Raw genomic sequence first — 23,020 nt, forward strand, 5'->3', positions numbered from 1 at the left:
AAAAACCCAAGCAGATCCAGAGTTGATGTTGGCTGTCCCTTGATTAGAGGACGATGTCTACTCAGTGTCATCAGTTTCTGCTACGAGTTTCCATGTTACTGTATAGGCCGATTCCCAACCTGCAAATCTTTGGACACATGGAGCAGGATGTCCCACAAAATAGTGCAATCTGGAGAGCAGGATTTGTTCCTTTCCTTTCGCTCCTCTGCCTCATCATTAAGGCATCTGAATTTAGCAGCTTGATGGGCAGGTTTTTGTCATTTTGAATGACTAGTTGCCTTCTCCTCCCAGTTATTAATGTCAAGATCAAAGTGTCCTGGAAGTGTTTTCTTTGTCCACCCCAGAACACTGGCCATTTGAGTTGAGAAAATAGGACCTGGCAGGAGTGATGTGTTTCGGCCAACAGTGTCCAGTCTGCTGTAGTTGATTTTTGCAGCAATTTTGCCTGAATGCTTGCATATATGGTTTCAGTAAGGACACTAGCATTTGTTCAAAAGGCCTCCCGCTGAATCCAGACAATGCAGCCGAGGCATTGCTGATGGGACTAGTGCTCATGTCACTGAAACACAATCCAAGTTTGACTACAATACAGCAGCATGATCTTACATTGACTTGTACAGGTCTTTGTTGTCAAACACACAGTACCATAGTTTGTAGAAGGCGCAGTTGGTCTGGTATTGGATCTCTTCATCAACTGAGACCTTTTTAGAATAATGGTTGCTAAGGTATTGAACCTAGGAGTAGACCATTTGGTCTTTTGATCCTGCTCCAATATTCAAACAGATCTTGGCTGATCATCTAATCATCTATCCCTACACCATTTTTCCCCATTCTCATATTCCTTGATGTCATTAGTATCCAGAAATCTATCAATTTCAGTCTTGGACATCGCTCAGTGATTGAGCCTCCACAGTCTTCAAGGGTGGATAATTTCAAAGATTCACCATCCCTCCTCATCCGATTCCTAAATGGGCTGCCCCTTATCCTGAGATGATGTCCCTTGGTTCTAGCCTCACCAACGAAGGGAAAAGTCATATCCACATCAAACATGTCATGCGCTGTCAGAACTTGCTAAGTTTCAATGAAATGACCTCTTAGTCTTCAGACCTCTGGAGAATACAGGTCCATTTTCTTCAATCTCTCCTGGAAGACAATCCTGGCATCCCAAGAATCAGATTGGTGAGCCTTCTTTGCACTGTCTCTATGGCAAGTTATTCTTCCATAGGTAAGGAGACCACAACGGTACACTCCAGGTGTGAGTTTCATCAAGGCTCTACACAATAGCAGCAAGACAGCTTTATTTCTGTACTCAAATCCCCTTGCATTGAAGGCCAACATATCATTTGCCTTCCGAATGGTTTGCTGCACCTGCAGGTTAGCTTTTAGTGACTCATGAACAAGGACACCCAGGTCCCTTTGGACATCAACACTTCCCAACCTTCCACTATTAGAATAACTCTGTCTTTGTCTTTTTTTCTACCAAAGTGAAATCTTCACACTTATTCACATTATATTCCATCTGCCATGTTCTTTCCCACTCACTTAGCCTGTCCAAATCACCTTGAAACTTAATCACAACTTACATTCCTATCTAGCTTTGTTTAATGAGCGAATTTGAAAAAACACATTTAAATCATTTACAGATTGTGAACAGAGGTGACCCCAGTACAGATCCTTGTGGTACCCTGATACTAACAGCCTACCATCCTGAGAATGACATGTTTGTTCCGACACTGTTTTCCACCTGTTAACCAATTCTCAATCAACAAAGTGCTGAAGGGGGCGATTCGGCCCATCAAGTCTACACCAACCCTCTGAAAAAGCACCCTGCCTACCATTCCCCCACCCTATCACTGTTACTCCATAACCCCAGCTAACCGTTGGACACCAAGGGACAATTTAGAATGGCTAATCCACCTAACCTCCACATCTTTGGTGGACTATGGGAGGAAACCGGAGCGCCCGGAGGAACCCCACGCAGACATGGGGAGAATGCGCAAACTCGACTCAGACAATCATCCAAGGTTGGAATTGAACCAGGTGCCCTGGCACGGTGAGGTAGCAGTGCTAACCACTGTGCCACCATGCGCCCATGTGAAGTGCTCGACATATTCCAGAGTCCCATCTTCAACATACATTGGGGGGGAATATTTGACTGACCAAGTCTACATTAAAAGATGGGTTAAGTTTTGGCAACATGTAAAGACAGCCCGTGTGCACAGAATTGAATCGAGAGTGATTTGCAAATCTGGAGACCACTGATATCATGGTGGTCAACTCAGTTTTAATACAACGGTGATTGAGGTTGAAGAACATTCAATCTAGGTAGTGTTTAGTACTTACACCAGAGGGGAGTTGATCTTTGATGAGTAAATACATAGATATATAGAAGATAGGAACAGGAGGCGGCGTTTTGGCCCTTCGAGCCTGCTCCACCATTCATCACAATCATGGCTGATCATCCAACTCAATAGCCGAATCCTGCTTTCTCCCCATAGCCTTTGATCCCATTTCCACCCCCCACCTCCCCCCAAGTGCTATATCCAACCGCCTTTCGAATATATTCAAAGTTTTAGCATCAACGACTTCCTGTGGTAATGAATTCCACAGGCTCACCACTCTGTGTGAAGAAGTGTCTCCTTATCTCTGTCCGAAATGGTTTACCCTAAATCTTCAGGCTGTGACCCCAGGTTCTGGACACACCAATCATTGGTAACATCGTCTGTGCATCTACCCTGTCTAGTCCTGTTCGAATTTTAAGTCTCAATGAGATCCCTACTCATTCTTCTGAACTCCAACGAGAACAATCCCAACCGAGTCAATCTCTCCTCATATGACAGTCCCGCCATCCCTGGAATCAGTCTGGTAAACCTTCACTGCACTCCCTAGAGAGCAAGAACATCCTTCCTCAGATGAGACCAATACTGCCCTATTTACCGCCTGCTGCACCTGCATGCTTACCTTCAACGAATGATGCACAAGGACACCCAGGTCCCGCTGCACACTCCCCTCTCCCAATTTACAACCATTCAGGTAGTAATTTGCCTTCCTGTTTTTGCTTCCAAAATGAATAACCTCACACTTATACAAATTATACTGCATCTGCCATTGGTTTGCCCACTCGCCCAACCTGTCCAGATCTTGCTGTAGGATCCCTGCATCCTCGTCACAATTCACCCTCCCACCTAATTTGGTATCATCTGCAAATCTTGAGATGTTACATTTTGTTCCCGCATCCAAATCATTAATATATATTGTGAATAGCTGGGGTCCCAGCACCGATCCCTGTGGTACCCCACTGGTTACTGCCTGCCAATTTGAAAAGGACCCATTAATCCCTAATCTTTGTTTCCTCTCTGCCAACCAGTTTTCTATCCACCTCAATACATTTCCCCCAATCCCATGCACTTTAATTTTGCACAATAATCTCTTCTGCGGGACTTTGTCAAACGCCTTCTGAAAGTCCAAATATACCACATCGACTGGCTCCCCCTTGTCGAGTGTACTGGTTACCTAGAACATAGAACATACAGTGCAGAAAGAGGCCATTCGGCCCTTCGAGTTTGCACCAACCCACTTAAGCCCTCACTTCCACCCTATCCCCGTAACCCAATAAACCCTGCTCACCTTTTTTTTTGGACCCTAAGGGCAATTTAGCATGGCCAATCCACCTAATTTGCATGTCTTTGGACTGTGGGAGGAAACCGGAGCACCCAGAGGAAACCCACGCAGACAAGGGGAGAACGTGCAGGCTCCGCACGGACAATGACCCAGCGGGGAATCGAACCTGGGACCCTGGTGCTGTGAAGCCACAGTGCTATCCACTTGTGCTACTGTGCTGCCTCTTCAAAGAATTCCAACAGATTTGTCAAGCACGATTTTCCCTTCATAAATCCATGCTGACTCTGACTAATCCGGACACTGTTTTCTAAATGTTTTGCTATAAAGTCCTTGATAATGGATTCAAGCATTTTTCCCACTCCTGATGTTAGACTTACTGGTCTATAATTCCCTGCTTTCTCTCTGCCTCCCTTTTTCAATATCGGAGTGACATGAGCTACCCTCCAATCTGCAGGGACAGTTCCAAGTCTATAGAATCCCAGAAGATGACCACCAATGCATCAACTAATTCCAGAGCCAGCTCCTTAAGGACTCTGGGATGCAGATTCTCAGACCCTGGGGATTTATCCGCCTTGAATCCCATCAGTTTTCCCAGCACCATCTCTCTACTAATGTTGATCTCCCTCAATTCTTCCCTCTCACTAAACCTTTCATTCTCCAACATTTCTGGGATCTGATTTGTGTCCTCATTTGTGAAGGCAGAACCAAAGTATGTATTCAATTGCTCAGCCATTTCCTTGTCCCTTATTATGCATTCCCCTGTTTCTGTCTGCAGTTGGCCTACATTTTTCTTTACCAATCTCTTTCTCTTCACACATCTGTAGAAACTCTTAGTGTCAGTCTTTATGTTCTCTGCAATCTTCCTTTCGTACTGTACTTTCCCCTTCTTAATCAATCCCTTGGTCCTTCTTTGCTGAATTCTAAACTGCTCCCAATCCTCAGACCTATTATTTTTCTTGGCCAATCTGTAGGCTTCTTCCTTGGATTGGATACTATTTCTAATTTCCTGCGTAAGCCATGGATTGGCCCTCTTACCCCCTTTGCTTTTGTGCCAAACAGGAATGAACAGTTGCTGTAGTTCCTCCATGCGTTCCTTGAATGTTTGCCAATGTCTATCCACTATAACTCTCCCCAATCTATCAAGGCCAACTCATGCCTTATTTCCTCATAGTTCCGTTTATTAAGATTCAGGACCCCAGTCTCCGAATCAACTACTTCACTCTCCACCTTGATAAAAAATTCTATCATGTTATGATCGCTCATCCCCAAGGGGTCTTGTACAGCCAGATTGGCAATAATTCCCTTCTCATTACACAGTGCCCAGTCTAAGATGGCCTGCTCTCCGAGTTGGTTCCTTCACATATTGGTCAAGAAAACCATCCTGTATACACTCCAGGAATTTCTCCTCTACGGCACTGTGGCTAATTTGATTTCCCCCAATCTATGTGAAGATTAAAATCACCCATGATCCCCGATATTCCCTTATTACATGCATCACTAATTTCTTGTTTAATGCCATTCCCAACCTCACCACTGCAGTTTGGGGGGCTATATATGACACCCACTAATGTTTTTTGTCCCTTGGTATTTCTCAACTCTACCCATACAGATTCCACATTGTCAGAGCTAATATCCTTCCTCACTATTGTGTTAATATCCTCTTTAACCAGCAGTGCCAATCCACCACCGTTTCTTTTATGCCTGCCCTTCCTAAATACTGAGAACCCTGGGATATTCAGTTCCCATCCCTGTTCACCCTGCAGCCATGTCTCCGTAATCCAAATTATATCATACCCATTTATATCTATCTGCCCGATTAGTTCATCCACTTTATTGCAAATGCTCCGTGCATTAAAGCACAGAGCCTTTTAAGTTTGTCTTTTTCAAAATGCTTGTCTTGCTCCCAATATTTTTCTCTACTGCCCTGTTTGAACTTTTCTTTGGTTTCTCCACCTATCACTTTTCTTATTCACTTTTCTACCTTTTGCTTTTGTCCTTGCTCCCTCTTTCTCTGACTCCTTGCGTATGTTCCCATCCCTGCTGGCATTTTAGTTTAAACCCTCCCCAACCGCTCGAGCAAATAGCCCCCCTAGGACATCAGTTCCAATCCTGCTCAGGTGTAACCCACCCAGTTTGTACAGGTCCCACCTCCCCAAGAAAGGTCCCAATGCGCCAGGAATCTGTCCCCCCCCCCCGCGCCCCCCCGACACCATCCCTTCAGCCACGTATTCATCCTGTATCTCCTGTCATTTCTACTCTGACTAGCACGTGGCACCGGTAGTAATCCTGAGATCACTACCTTGGAGGTCCAATTTCTTAACTTCCTTCCTAGCTCCCTGGGTATTCTGCCTTTGGGACCTCATCCCTTTTTTTACCCATGTTGTTTGTACCGATGTGTACCACGACCACTGGCTGTTCACCCTCCCGCGCCAAGACATTCTTGACCCTAGCACCAGGGAGGTAACATACTATCCTGGAGTCTTGTTTGTGGCCACAGAAACGCCCGTCTATTCCCCTTACAATTGAATCCCCTATAATTATTGCACTATTATTACTCCTCCCCTCTGCAACAGAACCAACCGTGGTGCCACGTATTTGGCTGTTGCTGTTTTCCCCTGAGAGGCCATTCCACTGAACAGTATCCAAAACGGTATATCTGTTCTGCAGGGGAATGGCCACAGGAGATCCCTGCACTACCTGCCTCGCTCTCTTGATCTGTCTGGTGGTCACCCATTCTCTTCCTGCCTGCGGAGTCTGAGCCTGCGGTGTGACCACCTCTCTATACATGCTATCCACAATACTCTCTGACCCGCGGATGCTCCACAGTGTCTCCAGCCACCGCTCCAGCTCTGAAACTCGAGCTTCCAGGAGCTGTAACTGGAGATACGTCCTGCACACATGCTGACCCTGGGGACTGGACCTGTCCCTAACCTGTCACATGGAGCAAGAGGAGCAGACCACGCCTTGGAGCTGTCCTGCCATGAATTATTCCTTTAAATTAAACCTTTGAAATAAAACTTTAGAAAGATGTTTTTGTGACAGATTAAATCCAATCCCCATATACTATTTAATTAAACAGAGTATTTATCCCTCTTGATCTGACAACAAATTTAAAGGTTACTTAATTGAAATTTGAAATTTATTTAAATCAATTTTAAAATATTAATTTAAATCAGCCCAAAATAGTTATTTAAATCATATTTAAAAATTAAAAAACAGTAATTCAAATCAATTTAAATATAGTAATCTAAGTCAAATCAAATCTAGTATTTAAATCAGTAACTCCAGATATTCAAATTTAGCCCAGTTTGCCTTTCAGCCAATCAGGTCATAGTCTCGTGTGACGTCCCCTTTACCGGGGTTTTTTTTTTTCAATTTTGAAACAAATAGCTGTCTTACCCGATAGCGCTCTTTACTGACATCTCACCCTCTCTCTCTCTCTGCGCTCTTTACTGAAGTCTCGCCCTCTCTATTGAAGTCTCGCCCTCTCTCTCTGGGCTCTTTATTGAAGCCTCGCCCTCTCTCCGTCCGCGCTCTTTACTGAAGTCTCGCCCTCTCTCCGCGCTCCTTACTGAAGTCTCGTCCTCTCTCTCTCCGCGCTCTTTACTGAAGTCTCGTACTCTATTTCTCTCCACGCTCTTTATTGAAGTCTCGCCCTCTGTCGCCGCGCTCTTTATTGAAGTCTCGCCCTCCCTCTCTCCGCGTTCTTTACTGAAGTCTCGTCCTCTCTCTCTCTCTCCACACTCTTTACTGAAGCCTCGCTCCCTCTCTCTCCACGCTCTTTACTGAAGTCTCGTCCTCTCTCTCTCTCCACACTCTTTACTGCAGCCTCGCCCTCTCTCTCTTCACGCTCTTTATTGAAGTCTCGCCCTCTCTCTCTTCACACTCTTTACTGAAGTCTCTCTCTCCGCGCTCTTTATTTAAATCTCGCCCTTTCTCTCCCGTGCTCTTTAGCCACAGTTAGATTGATTGTAAATAGTAAAAGGGCTATTAAGAACCTTGCTTAACACCTCTCCAGGCTTTGAGATCAAGACAGTTGCAGCCATGTAATCATGCATGAAGAAGCTTTTTGCACATGCAAATCTCTGGATCACAATCCACACATCCACAATATTTAAGTCAAATGCTTTAATCAGGTTAATGAATGCAATGGTGTTGTTTTTGTCTGGGAATAAACACCATGTCAGAGGTTCCTCTGGAAGGTCTTAAGCCATGCTGTGTCTCTTGGGAGGATTCTCTCAACCACTGGAAGTAGGTGATTCAGGAGAATGCGTGAGGCAATTTTCCTTGCTTTGGACAAAAGGGAAATACCGTGACAATTTCCACAGTGTTTAATTGTCTCACATCACCAGAGTACAACTCATGTTGTAAACTCTCTAAAATCACATTTACATTGGCTTTGTACTGCTTTGTACTTACAACTGCTTTGCTTTGTACCAATACTGCAGTGACAGCATAGATGTTGTTTGAATCCAGAGTCAGAGCCTGATCTGACACCAGAATGAAGCCAAGTAGAACTACCTGGAGGGAACTGGACTGCTTCACTCAAGCTTCAACCACAGTTACACAAGTTTAGCATTGGTGCAAGTGCTCATGACTTTGCATCAATGCTAATCGTATAGAATCATAGAATTTACAGTGCAGAAGGAGGCCATTCGGCACATCGAGTCTGCACCGGTTCTTGGAAGGAGCACCCTACGTCAGCCCACGCCCCCACCCAATCCCCGTCACCCAGTAACCCCACCTATCCTTTTTGGATACTAAGGGCAATTTATCATGGCCAATCCACCTAACCTGCTCATCTTTGGACTGCGAGAGGAAACCCGAGCACCCAGAGGAAATCCAGCAGACACAGGGAGAATGTGCAGACTCCGCACAGACAATGACCCAAGCCGGGAATCGAACCTGGGACCTTGGAACTGTGAAGCAACTGTGCTAACCACTGTGCTACCATGCACAGGTATATGCTCCAGTAGCACAAACCTAACACGAGGCCCAAGCAGAGACGCCACCTTTCCACAATTCTCCTGTTCTCAGCTTTTTAACATCATCATTTCTGGTTCTATACAATTATGGGGTTGATGAACCGAACAGAGGGACAATGCTCAGTACCGATTTACCACCCATAAAAACTAAATTGCTCCATCCAGGAATAATTAGAGAAATCTTATAATCCCGTCAAAACTGAACAAGTTGGAAGACAGCCTAGTAACTCAAGAATAACATTTATTAATGCCTTTAACACTGCCTACCCTCAGCAAAAGTATTTCTCCCTCTATAATGTTATACGAACTAGCGTCTGCTTGAGATTTAGTCAAAATGGTATATTCGGCCAGCTCTACTGCACATTTTACAATCACGTGAAGCAGTTTCATAAAACACATTGCATTTCTCTGCTGCTAAGTTACTCAAATGAAATGTTGGCAAGGGCCATCAGACCACTTTAAGAAGGCATGTTCTCGTTCTCCCACCAGCTGAGCTGCTCATGTGCTGCAGTCCAGGTTTATTAGCAATAACGCCTTTCTATCCAAATTAAAAGGTAATTTAGGCGAGGAGCTTATCACCTTATATGGCAAGAGACGCCTGCGGCTGCAATTTCCATGCATCCTAACATTTAATTACATGGTGATTCTAATTCAGTCGATATGTGCTGCTGTAACTAAGGCAGGCTTGTCTGATTGAGCACAAATACTTCTGAAGAGTTACATTTTGAATAGCTGTGTGCCTATTATTTTACAAAAAGGTTTGTTGTTTAAATTATCCCTGCTACGAAAGGCAGAAAGCTAAGAAGATGCCAAGTACAAGGAAGGAAAAACAAACATCTTGTGCATCCCACCAGTTACCTGGTGCACCCCCAGCACACACACTTGCACATTTTACAATCACTTCTTCGTGATTTTGGTATTGCTGTTCGATTCAGAGCCCTCTACAACACATTACGGAGGTTAGATTGCTGCCTGCTTTTCAGCTATGTTTTCATTGTCAGATTTTTGTTCACCAATTATAAATTTCTTATAAATGTCATTATATATAAAATGAAAATTGCGTACAGAATTACACTGAAACGGACTATCCTGTGCCCCATAAAACAAACAATAGTTACCCATTTAAACACAAATCATGAAAATAGTTAAACATCTTTTGTGCATATCTTGCACATACTCCAGTCCCTCTGGTGTCCACCAGTTGTGGAAGATGTCAAGCCCATTAACGGTGCCTCATTTCCAAGACCACTCCGGTACAGCCACAAAGGGTAACAAGGAGCTTGTGAGACTCCTAGACAGGCCAGTGGATGGCCACCTTAACCAGCCCATAAGCAGACCCACTCGGAGGTCCTCAAACCTTCTCCTCCCTGCCAGCAATCTAGCTACACCACGTGGATTGTAGCCGTTCAAGAAACCACTCAGCACCACCCTCTCAAGAACAATTAGAAATGGACAATAAATGCTGGCTTTGTCAATGACATTCAATCATAGAATCATATAATTTCCAATGCAGGAGGCCATTCGGCCCATTGACTCTGCACCAACCCTTGGAAAGAGCACCCTACTTAAGCACACATGCATATCCCCGTAACCCAGTAGCCCTACCTAACCTTTTTGTACACCAAGGGCAATTTATCATGGCCAATCTCCCTAACCTGCACATCTTTGGACTGTGGGAGGAAACTAGAGCACCCAGAGGAAACCCACACAGACACAGGGAGAACGTGCAGACTCCGCACAGACAGTCACCCAAGCCGGGAATCGAACCTGGGACCCTGGAGCTGTGAAGCAACTGTGCTTACCACTATGCTACCGTGCTGCCCCAAGAATTAACATACATTTTAAAATTCAGGTGGAATGTACCAGGTCACTGCACTCATACAGTCTACAATCTAACTCTGGGCAACCATGCTTGGAGTCTATAAAGGGTTTAACTTTTACAATATAATAAAGGCTAGGTTTAATCTCCTGAGGCTCTGCTTAATTGCCCTTGGGAGCCGAGATTCCTGCAGCATTAGCCTCAGTGGATTTTATCTTGCAATTTTTTTTCACCTCGCCTTGATAATGCCGACTGTCAGCATATCCCTTATCACTGTTTTCCACTCACATGGTCACGGTGCTGTGATTTATTATTCAGCATCTCTAAACGGTCTCATTCATTTGCAACAGTGAATTCTAAGATCACTTAAAACAAAGAAAGAACGATGTTTGCATTAAGAGGCAGACCTTGATCCACTTGTGTGTGTATATAGAACATAGAACAGTACAGCACAGAACAGGCCCTTCAGCCCTCGATGTTGTGCCGAGCAATGATCACCCTACTCAAACCCACGTATCCACCCTATACCCGTAACCCAACAACCCCCCCTAACCTTACTTTTTTAGGACACTACTGGCAATTTAGCATGGCCAATCCACCTAACCCGCACATCTTTGGACTGTGGGAGGAAACCGGAGCACCCAGAGGAAACCCACGCACACACGGGGAGGATATATATATATTCAGTATCTGAAGGAGCTCCTTCAGGCTTCTTTAAAGCAATAATAAAAGTAATGCTGAGGCCTCAAGCCCACGGGAAATTGTACTGAGATCCCCCAAAATTTATATAAAAGCGAAATATCACAGCCGCTGGAAATGCAAAATTCTGGAAATGCTCAGCGCAGAATTGCTTTTCTTTTATGGCCATCTCGAGCTGGGCCAGCATTTATTGCCAAGGGAAGTTGAAAACGACAAACGGAGAATCACTACCCTCAGCTACTGTCCAGAAAAATGTTCATTAGAGCACGAAGAGCAGAGAGGTTTGATTTGGAATGAAGCAGTAAGTTACTTGAAGCTCAGGGTTATGCTCAAGGACCCCCTTCCCTCCTTGATACCCTTGCCCACTCTTCAATCACCTTCCCTAACCATGCCATCTTCCTGGGCAAGGAAATACAACACATACTCTTTTACCTCCTTTTTAAAAAAAATTCATTCATGAGATGTGGGCGACTCTGACTGGGGCAGCATTTATTACCCATCGCTAATTGCCCTTGAACGGCGTGGCTTGCTCAACCATTTCAGAGGGCATTTAAGAGGCAACCACTGCAGCACGGTGGCGCAGTGGTTAGCACTGCTGCCTCACGGCACCGGGGAGCCGAGTTTGATCCTGGCCCTGGGTCATTGTCCATGTTGGGTTTGCACATTCTCCCCGTGCCTGTGTGGGTCTCACCCCCACAAATCCCAAGGTATTGGATTGGCCAAGCTAAATTGCCCCTCCATTGGAAAAAATCAAAGAAAAATAAAGAGTCCAAGACATTGCAGTTGATCTGGAGTCACATGCAGACCAGACCGGATGAGCAGGGCAGATTTCCTTCCCTAAAAAGGACATCAGTAAACCAGGTGGGTTTTATGACAATCAGCAATGGTTTCATAGTTATGTATTCAGTGGCACTATTACACTGGAAATAACAGAGTCCCAAAAACTCCTTTCGGGTGAAGCAACAAATTACTTGTATGCCTTTCAATTTAGTATACTCTATCCAGTGTTCACAAAATTATGTCCGCCACTTTGGGGAACTAAAACACGGTTTGGTTCATCACTCCTGCTGTACACCTTATTACAGGTCTTCCCTTTTGTGCTTCTAGCCCTTCCCTCCACTTTCCCCCCCTATTTGATTGAAGTTGGTTGCACATTTCTGTCTTTTCCCGGAGTCGACCTGAAACATTTAACTGTTCCTCTCTCCACAGACGCTTCCTGACCAGCCGAGTATTTCTAGCATTTTCCGTTTCTATTCAACAGATTGGTCTCACATCAGAGCAGTAGTGGATAGCACTGTGGCTTCACAGCGCCAGGGTCCCAGGTTCAATTCCCCACTCGGTCACTGTGTGGAGTCTGCACGTTCTCCCCGTGTCTGCGTGGGTTTCCTCAGAGTGCTCCGGTTTCCTCCCACAGTCCAAAGACGTGCAGGTTAGGTGGGTTGGCCATGATAAAATTACCCTTAGTGACCAAAAATAGGTTTGGAGGGGTTATTGGGTTACGGGGATAGGGTGGAAGTGAGGGCTTAAGTCGGCCGGTGCAGACTTGATGGGCTGAATGGCCTCCTTCTGCACTCTATGTTCAGAGCGCTTAAAACCAGCAGATAATTTCCAACCGATATGGACAATAATTCGCCCAATCCAGAAGCTGAAACAGCATTGCTCAAAACTCTGAAACAACAAAATCCATGCTGTGTTATAGCACTGTACAAAATCACAGAGGAAAATGTGTCAGCTGAGAGCAATTGCAAGGTGTAATCTGACTATTCAGAACTCAATATCACAAATTAAACTTTGAGCCCTTTATGGTCACTTGCACACAAAGATTAGAGATTTCTAACTACTTCCTTCTATTCTCAATAGGGTATGTCTTTCTGGCTTGAAATGCTCACTTGTTTTTCATCATTCTTTCACAATGAGCATTAATTCACAATTTATCCTTGGCACATAAATGACATTCATTCCAGCTGATTTATATTTTTGACATTACTACTAAAAGCTTAACCGAGAAGTTCCAGTTCCAGAAAATTCCACAAGTACAACTCTAACCGCCACGTACCACACCAACTTTTTAACATAATTCTGTCAAGTCACGAGCTAATGCTGGTTCTGTTTGTGCAGTTTACTGTTAGAAGTGGAGAGCAAACCACTGTGCTGCTGTGATAGCAAAAACCTAAGGCGCACAGCAGCAACAGTAACCAACCAAGGAAAGTGAGATGAAACAGGAGTATAGGGTGTCCCTTCAACAATCACTATCGCAGAAGGCATGCATGTTCTGTTTTCCACCATCAAGAATATTCCACCTTCCAGAAACACAAGCTCATCCAAAACTCTGCTGCCTGTATCCAAACCCATCATTCCTGCACTCAGCAACCTCCACTGGCACATAGCCCAGCAATGCCTCAATCTTAAATTCGTCATCCTGGTTTCCAAATTCCTCCACCCACTCCCCAATTACGCAACCTGCTGCAGCCCCCACAACCACCCCCGCCCGCCCTCCCCAAAATTTCTTGTGCTCCCAAGTTTTGACCTCTTCCACATCCTCCGATTTTAATCGCTTCACCATTGGCAACTGTGCTTTCAGCAGCCCAGAAACAACTTGTCCTTGTGCAGTGCCTTTAATGTAGTAAAGCATCTCAATGTGCCTCACAGGAATGTTAGCAAACAAAATCTGACACATGAGGAAATGTTAGGGTAAATGACCAAAACCTCAGACAAAAAGTTGGGTTTTAAAGAGTGTTTTGAAAGGAACAAAGAATAGAGGAATTCCAGAGTTTAAGGCAGTGCCTCCCAAACTATTTTCCAATGAGAGCCCATTTTATATTGAAAATAAATGAGATCCCAGATGCCAACCAAAACAGGACTACAGCTGCACAGGTAAGAAGCCTGTATAACAGGCAGTCAGAGGCGTAAACACAGTAAAGTTTGAAGCCACCACTTCCCTGCTCATCCACACAACCTCAGTGTTTTTGCCCCACACTCCGTCAGACCTGCCTGCCTGCGCAAAGTCAGTGTACAAACATCCCAGGTTCGCCCAGACACCCACTGACAGCGGTTGCTTTGAACACAACTCATCCGCCCCTTGCTGTTTGGTGGCATCAATCCAGCAGGTCCAGGGTTGTTCAGGCAGAGCTGTGCAAACTGGGCAGTCCCTCACGAGTCACCATTGCTGCCTTGGGGGGGGGGGGGGGGGGGGGGGGGGGGGGGGGGGGGGGAGGGGGGAGGCGGGGCCTCTTGATTCCAAATGCGTCCATTGCGACCGCTCCCCCTTCAGGGGTGGTCCACACAGTTTAGGAAGCCCTGTCTTCAGCTCTGGGATTCCCTCTATAAACCCTCTTTCCTCCGTCCTCTCCCCTAAGATGCACCTCATGAATTAAACTTTTGGTTATCTGCCTTAATACCTCCTTGTAGCTCATGTCAAATAGCGCGCTTGCGAAGCACCTGGAGATAAATGCTTAAGTTGTTGTCGGAACCAAATATAGCAGATCACAGTGAATATTAGAAAAAAGGAAAAGCTAAGCCACATCTGCAGTTGCTCAGTCAGCTTTTAAAATCTTCATTGACGATGAATTTTATTCCTATTTCTAAAATCCCACGTACCCCTCATTTAAATGATAGTAACAAGTAGTCGCTTTGCGGTTATATATTAAGTCGGTCAACCAGACAAAAATACCTTGACCTCAACTTGACACTGTAGGTACAAATCGAAGGGCTGAGGCGAAAGGAACAGACATAACCTTTAAGGTTCATTTATTCACAGAAGCTTTTTAATCTTTCCAGGCAACGTCAATCCACAGGGATCAGACATTAGTTCGCCGAATAGCTTTACTTTAGATATTTTTGTATTATCAGTTCTCCGGTGATACAACAAAGCATTAATGTTGATTTAATATGCACAGCACTCAAACCACCGATACAAAACTTTATTCCCAACTCCAATTTGATGTCCCAGCAGTCAGTCACGCACCAAGGTTTAGCTCACTCGGCTAAATCGCTGGCTTTTAAAGCAGACCAAGCAGGCCAGCAGCACAGTTCGATTCCCGTACCAGCCTCCCCGGACAGGCGCCGGAATGTGGCGACTAGGGGCATTTCACAGTAACTTCATTGAAGCCTACTCGTGACAATAAGCGATTTTCATTTCATTTCAAATATTCCGAAGTCCATTTTCCTTTCTAGTTTGAGAGGCCTAAGACTTTAATATCCCAAATCTCAAGCTTTATGGCAGATCAATGACAATTTTAAACCAGGTATTATACAAAGTGCAAAACTGATTTAAAAGTGATGAATCTCATTCACTCTGAAGACTAATAAAGAATTCCATCACCGCCTCACGGCGCTGAGGTCCCAGGTTCGATCCCGGCTCTGGGTCACTGTCCGTGTGGAGTTTGCACATTCTCCCCGTGTCTGCGTGGGTTTCGCCCCCACAACCCAAAAATGTGCAGAGTAGGTGGATTGGCCATGTTAAATTGCCCCTTAATAGAAAAAATAATTGGGTAATCTAAATTTATAAAAAAGAAAAAAAAAGAATTCCATCAGTGCACTGAAAAGATAATGTGGGCAATTATGTCACCTCTCCAGGTGTGGAACTTATTCTACAGAGGAACTACTATCTGTTGTACACCAGCCAAGACAATAGATGCTACAGTCTCTGCCATTCCCCTCAAAACCCCAGCGTCAACAGAACATAATTAATACGATGCCTTATCAAGCAATCATTCTGGGCGCCAGAGGTGTTAGTTGACTGACCACATTTCTCACTACACATAAACACCTGTCAATGCAACACAAGTAGCAAAACTGCCGATTCAGACAATTGAATGTCCTTCTGCATATTAACAAGCAAAAATAAAACTACTTCCAAACACAGTTATTATTGTACGGTGTGCTAAAACTGGAAAAGTAAATCTGAAATATAAACTCCCTCAGCTCTTCAGCGCGATCCTTCACTTGGATTTTCAACAGATGCTGATGGGGCCACAGACAGAATATTAGGGCAAACACAGTGACCTCAGGAGCTACTCCTGAAGGGGGTTCAGGTGAGAGAATCTAATCCTGATTGTTGTATCTTCAATGAAACATCAGCAAACCTACTCAGCTGTGACTGCTTCCGTCACCATTTATAAAGTCTGCGTAATGAGAAAGGTTTTTCCCCCCTCCATCCCCTTACCCATCCTGTCAAAGTTTAAAATCATTCAACAACAAAAAAAAAATACAAAGCGAAAAATCATCCAGGCATCAGAAAGAGTACAGCAAGGATACACTAAATGGATAGAAGGGACTGGGCACCTAAATCGCATGGAGGGCTGCAGAGGGAATGTATACACTGGAAAACGAGAGCCTCAAAGATTCATCTCATAGAAAGATCCATAGAATGGAAAGAGAACGGAAGCAGGCCATTCAGCCCGTCACTTCTGTCACAGCTCTCTGCAAGAGAAACTCAGACAGGCCCACTTTCCTGTCTGTTCCCTACAACCCTCACAATGTTTTTTTCTCAGATAATTATTCAGTAGCCTTTTGAAAGTTGAATCTGCCTCCACCACACAGATACTGCATTCTGGATCCTAACCACAATGCGCAAAATATTTCCCCCTCATTTTGTTGTTGGTTCGTTTGATGTCGGTGCAGATTCAATGGTCCGTTGGGCCTCTTCTGCACTGTATTATTTAGTGACAATCAACCCATACCTTTCAGACAACATCCATGATCACTCCATCACCATCCCCAAGTAGGTCCGTCCCTTCAGCGAGGCAGATCCACCAGAGGTGGCGACACGAGTGTCATTACATTGACAGTCAAGGGAGCCTGATCCTGGGAGTCCTGAAGATTGACCCTTCATCTTTAGAAGTCTTACAGTTTTTACTTGGGAGTGCAGGTGGCTCGGGGTGAGCCTGGCCTCGCAAGTTAAATTTTATCAACCTGGTGGGTAGGGTCAAGGTGTATCTATTGAGTTGGGACAGCTTTCCACTATCGTTGGCAGGCCGGGTGCAGGCGGTTAAGATGGAAGGTTTTGCCACGGTTTCTACTTTTATTTCGGTGCCTATCGGTCTTTTTGCTGAAAATATTTTTTATGGGGGTGGAACGGTTGATTTTGTCATATGATGGACAGATACAGTGGCAAGGGTTAGGAGGTGTTTCAGAGAAAGCGACAGTCAGGGAGCCTGGCCCTTTCAAACCTGATGTGACAAGGTGCTGTCGGCGATGAAGCAGGGGCAGATGTTTTAGCCTTTGCCTCGCTGATCACTCTCAGGCGGGTCCTGTTGGCGTGGAGGCCAGCTTCTCCATCCTGAGCCTCGGTGTGGCTGGGACTCTAGTGGGAGTTTTTGTACCTGGTAAAGGTAAAATTTGCTATGGGGGGTGGGTGGGTCGAGTGAGGGGTTCCGCAAGGGAAGGGGTTTGTTTGTACATTTCAAGGAGCTGGTTACCGTCAGCAGTTTGGGAGGGGGGGGGGGGGGGGTTTAGTTTTTTTCTTTGCTATGTTCGGTGTCAGATAAAAGATATTTTTAAAAATGGAAGCTTTGCAGTTTCAAATCAAGCATCAACTAGGAAACCTCCTGCCGACTACCACCTATCACCCACCCTCAGCCGGTGAATCAGTACTCCTCCATGTTTAACGCCTCTTCGGAGAAGAACTGAGCAGCAAGAACACAGAGTGGGCTCGTCGGCTGCTTCAATATCCTTCACCAGGAGAGCCTCAGCAGCAGCACCACTGTTGACAGAACCGAGTTGACACACTGGACCTGCAGCAGGTGATGTGGAAACTAACACAGGTGGCACGGTAGCATAGTGATTAGCAGTGTTGCTTCACAGCTCCAGGGTCGCAGGTTCGATTCCCAGCTTGGGTCACTGTCTGTGTGGAGTCTGCACGTTCTCCCACATGCCAAAGATGTGCAGGTTAGGTGGATTGACCATGCTAAATTGCCCTTAGTGTTCAAAAGAGATTAGGTGGGGTTACTGGGTAATGGATATAGGGTTGAGGAGAGCTTAAATGCGGTGCTCTTTCCAAGGGCCGGTGCATGCTTGTTAGGCCGAATGGCCTCCTTCTGCACTGTAAATTCGATGATGACAAGAAAACAAAATCTAATTGACCTCATCCTCACCAATCTACAACACGTATACATCTGTACATGGCAGCATTGGTAAGAGCAACCAATGTCCTTTTGACTCCATAGTCTTGAGGGCACCTTCTGTTATGTTGTGTGGCAATACCACTGTTCTAAATGATCAGGAAGAGATCGAGACGCTCAAGACTAAGCATTAATGTAAGACTGTGAACCATCAGCAACATCAACAGGATAGTATTGTACCATAATCTGTAACCTTGTGGCCTGCCATATCCCTCAAGCCAGGGGGCCAACCCTGGTTAGCAGTGCAGAAGGGTGTGACAGGAACACCACCAGGCATAGGTAAAAACTGAGTCGCCAACCTGCTGTAACTACCATCTGCATGCTGAACAGCAGGAGCAGCATGCTCTGGGCAGAGCCAAGCAACCCTACAACCAATGGATCAAAGCAAACTCTGCAATCCTGACATATCCAGTTGTGAATGGAGATAATCAATTAACAATTAACAGGAGGCATTCCACAAACCTCTGTGTCCTCAATGGTGGCAGAGCCCAACGTGTGAATGCAGAAGGCCAGCAAAGTGGATGATCCATCGATGCACTACCCGTGGCTCGCTGTTTAACGTTCTTGCCTCAGAGTCAGAAGGTACTGGTTCAACTCTCATTCCAGCTGACATACGACTGCAATAACAAGCGAGTGTTGCGCAATCCATGGTGTTGTCTTTCGGAGACAATGTACGAAAAAGCTTGGTTTGCTCTCACAGGTGGATGAAGATCCCAAGGTACTCTTTCGAAGAAAAGCAGAGATATCATCATGCCCTGGCTAATGTTTACCCATGAAGGACAAGAGCAGCAGATAACTGGGAACTCCACCATCTGGAGGTTCTTCTCGAAGACACTCACCATAGTGGCTGGGAAATATATCGCCGCTCCTTGACGGGAGCTGGGGCAAAATCCTGGAAACACTCCCTAACAGCAGAGTGGGTGTACCTACGCCTCAGAGACTGCTGCGGTTCAAGAAGGCAACTCACCATCACCTTCTGTAGGGCAACTAGGGATGGGAAATAAATGTTGGCCTAACCAGCGATGCCCACATCCCATAATTAAATTCAAATAAATCAAAAGCAGATTACCCAGTTATCGCATTGTTGTCTGTGGGAGCTTGCTGTGCACAGATTGACTGCAGTGTTTCCTACATTACAACAGTGACAACCCTTCAAAAGTTTCTCATTGTCTCAAAGTGCTTTACAGACATCGGGTGGCTGTGAAATTGCTCGATATAATCATAGAATTTACAGTGCAGAAGGAGGCCATTCAGCCTATCGAGTCTGCACCAGCCCTTGGAAAGAGCGCCCTAATTAAGCCCATGCCTCCACCCTGTCACCACACCAAAGATGTGCAGGTTAGGTGGACTGGCCATGCTAAATTGCCCTTATTGTTCAAATAAAGGTTAGGTTTGGTTACTGGGTTACGGGGCTAGGGTGGAGAAGGACTTAAAGGGGGTGCTCTTTCCAAGAGTCGATGCAGACTCGATGGGCCAAAACCACACACTTTGGACATTAAGGGGCAATTTAGCATGGCTAATCCACTGAAACTGCACATCTTCGGACTGTGGGAGGAAACCAGAGCACCCGGAGAAAACCCACACAGGCACGGGGACAGTCGTTCGAGGCCGGAATTGAACCCAGGACCCTGGAGCTGTGAGGCAGGAGTGCTAACCACTGTGCCACCTTGCCATCCCAATAGACGTTAATCACAGCCTGCTTGAGATTCTGATCATCACAGAAGCCAGTCTTGAGTCAATTTTATTCACTATACATGGTACCAAGAAAACAAATACCATATTCTTGCAGCAAAGTCTGTGGGCCCCCAACTATATCCTAGTTGTAGTGCTGAAGACTTCTGCTGCAGACCTGCCACACCCCAGACCAAGGTGTTCCAGTACAGCTACAACACTGCCATCTACCCAGCAAGGTGGAAAATTGCCTAGATACATCATTGACCGCAAAAGGGACATTATAATGTGGCCAATTACCGCCCATTATTCTACTTTCAATCAGAAAAATAATGGGTCAGCGACAGTCCTATCAAGCGATACTTACCAATAATCTGCTTGATGCTCAGCTTGTGTTTTGCTCAGATAACTCCCCAGCCAAGTCCATTATAATCTTAATTCAAAGAGACAAAAGAGCTAAACTTCAAGAGGGGAGAAGAGTATGTCTACCCTTGATCTCAAGTCAACATTCGAATGAATGTGACATCAAATCAGTGATGTGATCAGAATGTGACTTGTAAAACAGACGTCATTGGGAATTCAGAGGGAAACTCTCCACTGACTGGAATCACCCCGAGCACAGAGGAAGCTGGTTGTTGTTGCCAGAGGTCAATCAGTCCTTCAGGAGTTCCTCAGAGTAATGTCAGACTTTCCCTCCATCCTAAAGGGCAGGGGTGAGGATGCTTGCTGACGGAAGCATCAGTTTCATTTCCAAATCATCAGATACTACAGCAATCTCTGCCCTGAAGAAGCAAGACCTGGAGAACAATCAGGCTTGAGATCACAAGTGTTAAGCAACATTTGCGAACATTAGGCAATGGCCATTTCCAACACGAGAAAAAATAATCATGTCCCTTTAACATTCAACTTCACCACCGTTGCTGAATCCACCCCATTAACATCCTGTGGATTACCATTGACCAGGTACTTTACTGGACCAGCCACATAATTACAGTGGTTGCAAGAGTCGGTCAAAGGCTTGATATGCTGCAGGGCGTAACTCATCTCCAGACTCCTCAAAACCTGTTCCCCATTTACAAGGCACAGGTGACATGGAATATTCTCCTTGCTGCCTGGTAGTGTGCTGCTCCAACATCACCGGAAGCTCATCCAGGACCCTGTTTTATTGGTATCCCACCCACCACCTTAAATATTCACTCTGTCCAACACCGGTTAACCAAGCCTGAAACGTGTACCATCTACTGCACTGCAGGAACTTGTTAATACCGTGACAATACATCCAAATCCCAAGACCACTACCACCTAGAAAAAGGTCAGCAGAGCAGACACATGGGAAAACATCACGTGCAAGGTCCCTCCAAGGGGAAATACATTTATCTTTCTTCATCATCACGAGGTCAAAACCCTGCAACTCCTAATAGTTCCCAGAGAGTATCTCCGCCACATACACTGCAAGTGGTTGAAGAATGCAGCTCATCATTACCTTCTTAAGGGTAATCAGAGGGAAATGGGCAATAAAAGTTGGCCTTGCCAATGACACCCGCATCCCACGAAGGAAGAAAATAAATGTAACAATGACTATACTCCCAAACTGCTTTATAATGAATAAGCGCAAGTTCTTTCTGTAAAATCCCTACAGTTCAGAAGGAGGCCATTCAGCCCATCGAGTCTGCATCGGCCCTCATTTCTTTCCATGACAACTCATAATAGAACTTCAAAGACTGAATATCACCAGACACAACAATAGCTAAATCCTTATCAAGCAACAAAGATGGGGTGGCACGGTGGTGCAGTGGTTAGCACAGCTGCCTCACAGCGCTGAGCACCCAGGTTCGATCCCGGCGCACTGTCCGTGTGGAGTTTGCAGATTCTCCCCGCGTCTGCATGGGTCCCACCCCACAATCCAAATATGTGCAACGTAGGTGGATTGGCCACGCTAAATTGCCCCTTAATTGGAAAAACTAAAAAAGAAAATCAAGCAACACAGATACATTTCTGCGTCATTGATGCAAAGGTGCTGGCATGTAGCAAATTCAACAGGCAAAATAAAATGGTCCAAAAGAACGTCCCCCCCCCCCCCCCCCCCCCCCCCCCCCCCCCCCGTCCCCCCCGAGTTATGTTTAATAATGTCACACGTGAAGAAAGTTAAGAAAAAGGCCAAGATACAGGATGCAGGGCACCATCCAAAGTTGAAATAAGCAGGATAGAAAATAATATAAATTAAGGACGAGCAACAGGAAGTGGCAATACTCAGGTCAAATGGAAGAACTTGGCAAGTTTAAGTAACTCAACCTCCAATTAAAACAACAAACGTTCTTCAGCTTTTTCATTTCATCAGTCAACTGGTGGCCGAAAACCTTGGTTGGTAGTAAAGCCAGGGTAAGAGTATACAGCACACCTGTGATTAAGAATGCGTTCAGCTGTGATTCAACCAAGTCCAGAAGATGAACAAAATTGCCGCAGACCTCATGCCAATTTTCCAACACCCCATAGCAAGAGTGACAAACATCTGGGATCCAGACCATGGTTCTGCTTACGTGCATTCATATCTTATGAAACGTTGCCTGTTGGCATTTTAAATCTACATATTCCTTCTTTGGAACCAATAGTCTAGATATCCCACTGATAACTTTAACAACTCTGCTGGCCACTGATTTTCTTTGCAATAGCTGAGGCAAACTGGACCTATGCGTGCTTAGTAGATATTCCAGACAAATGTACTTTGGTTAATGTAGTTTATTAATAATAATAATCTTTATTGTCACAAGTAGGCTTACATTAACACTGCAATGAAGTTACTGTGAAAAGCCCCTAGTTGCCACATTCCAGCACCTGTTCAAGTACACAGAGGGAGAATTCAAAATGTCCAATTCACCTAACAGCACATCTTTCGGAACTTGTGGGAGGAAACCGGACCATCCGGGGGAAACCCACGTAGACACAGGGAGAAGGTGCAGACGCCACACAGACCATGACCCAAGCAGGGAATCGAACCTAGGACCCTGGAGCTGTGAAGCAAGTGCTAACCACTATGCTACCCATATTTGCATACCAATGTGAAATGAAACAACTGGAGTGTTGGTCTAAAGTCACACACATCAATG

General features: G+C 45.3%; 1 protein-coding gene across 2 annotated transcripts in view; it reads right to left on the reverse strand.

Moving 5' to 3' along the window:
* LOC119977990 (S-adenosylhomocysteine hydrolase-like protein 1) overlaps positions 1-23,020 on the reverse strand; it is a 108,635-nt gene that overhangs the window by 84,600 nt on the left and 1,015 nt on the right. The gene's annotated exons all lie outside the window — the stretch shown is intronic.

The sequence above is a fragment of the Scyliorhinus canicula genome, chromosome 15 (assembly GCF_902713615.1).
Source record: "Scyliorhinus canicula chromosome 15, sScyCan1.1, whole genome shotgun sequence".
Taxonomy (NCBI): domain Eukaryota; kingdom Metazoa; phylum Chordata; class Chondrichthyes; order Carcharhiniformes; family Scyliorhinidae; genus Scyliorhinus; species Scyliorhinus canicula.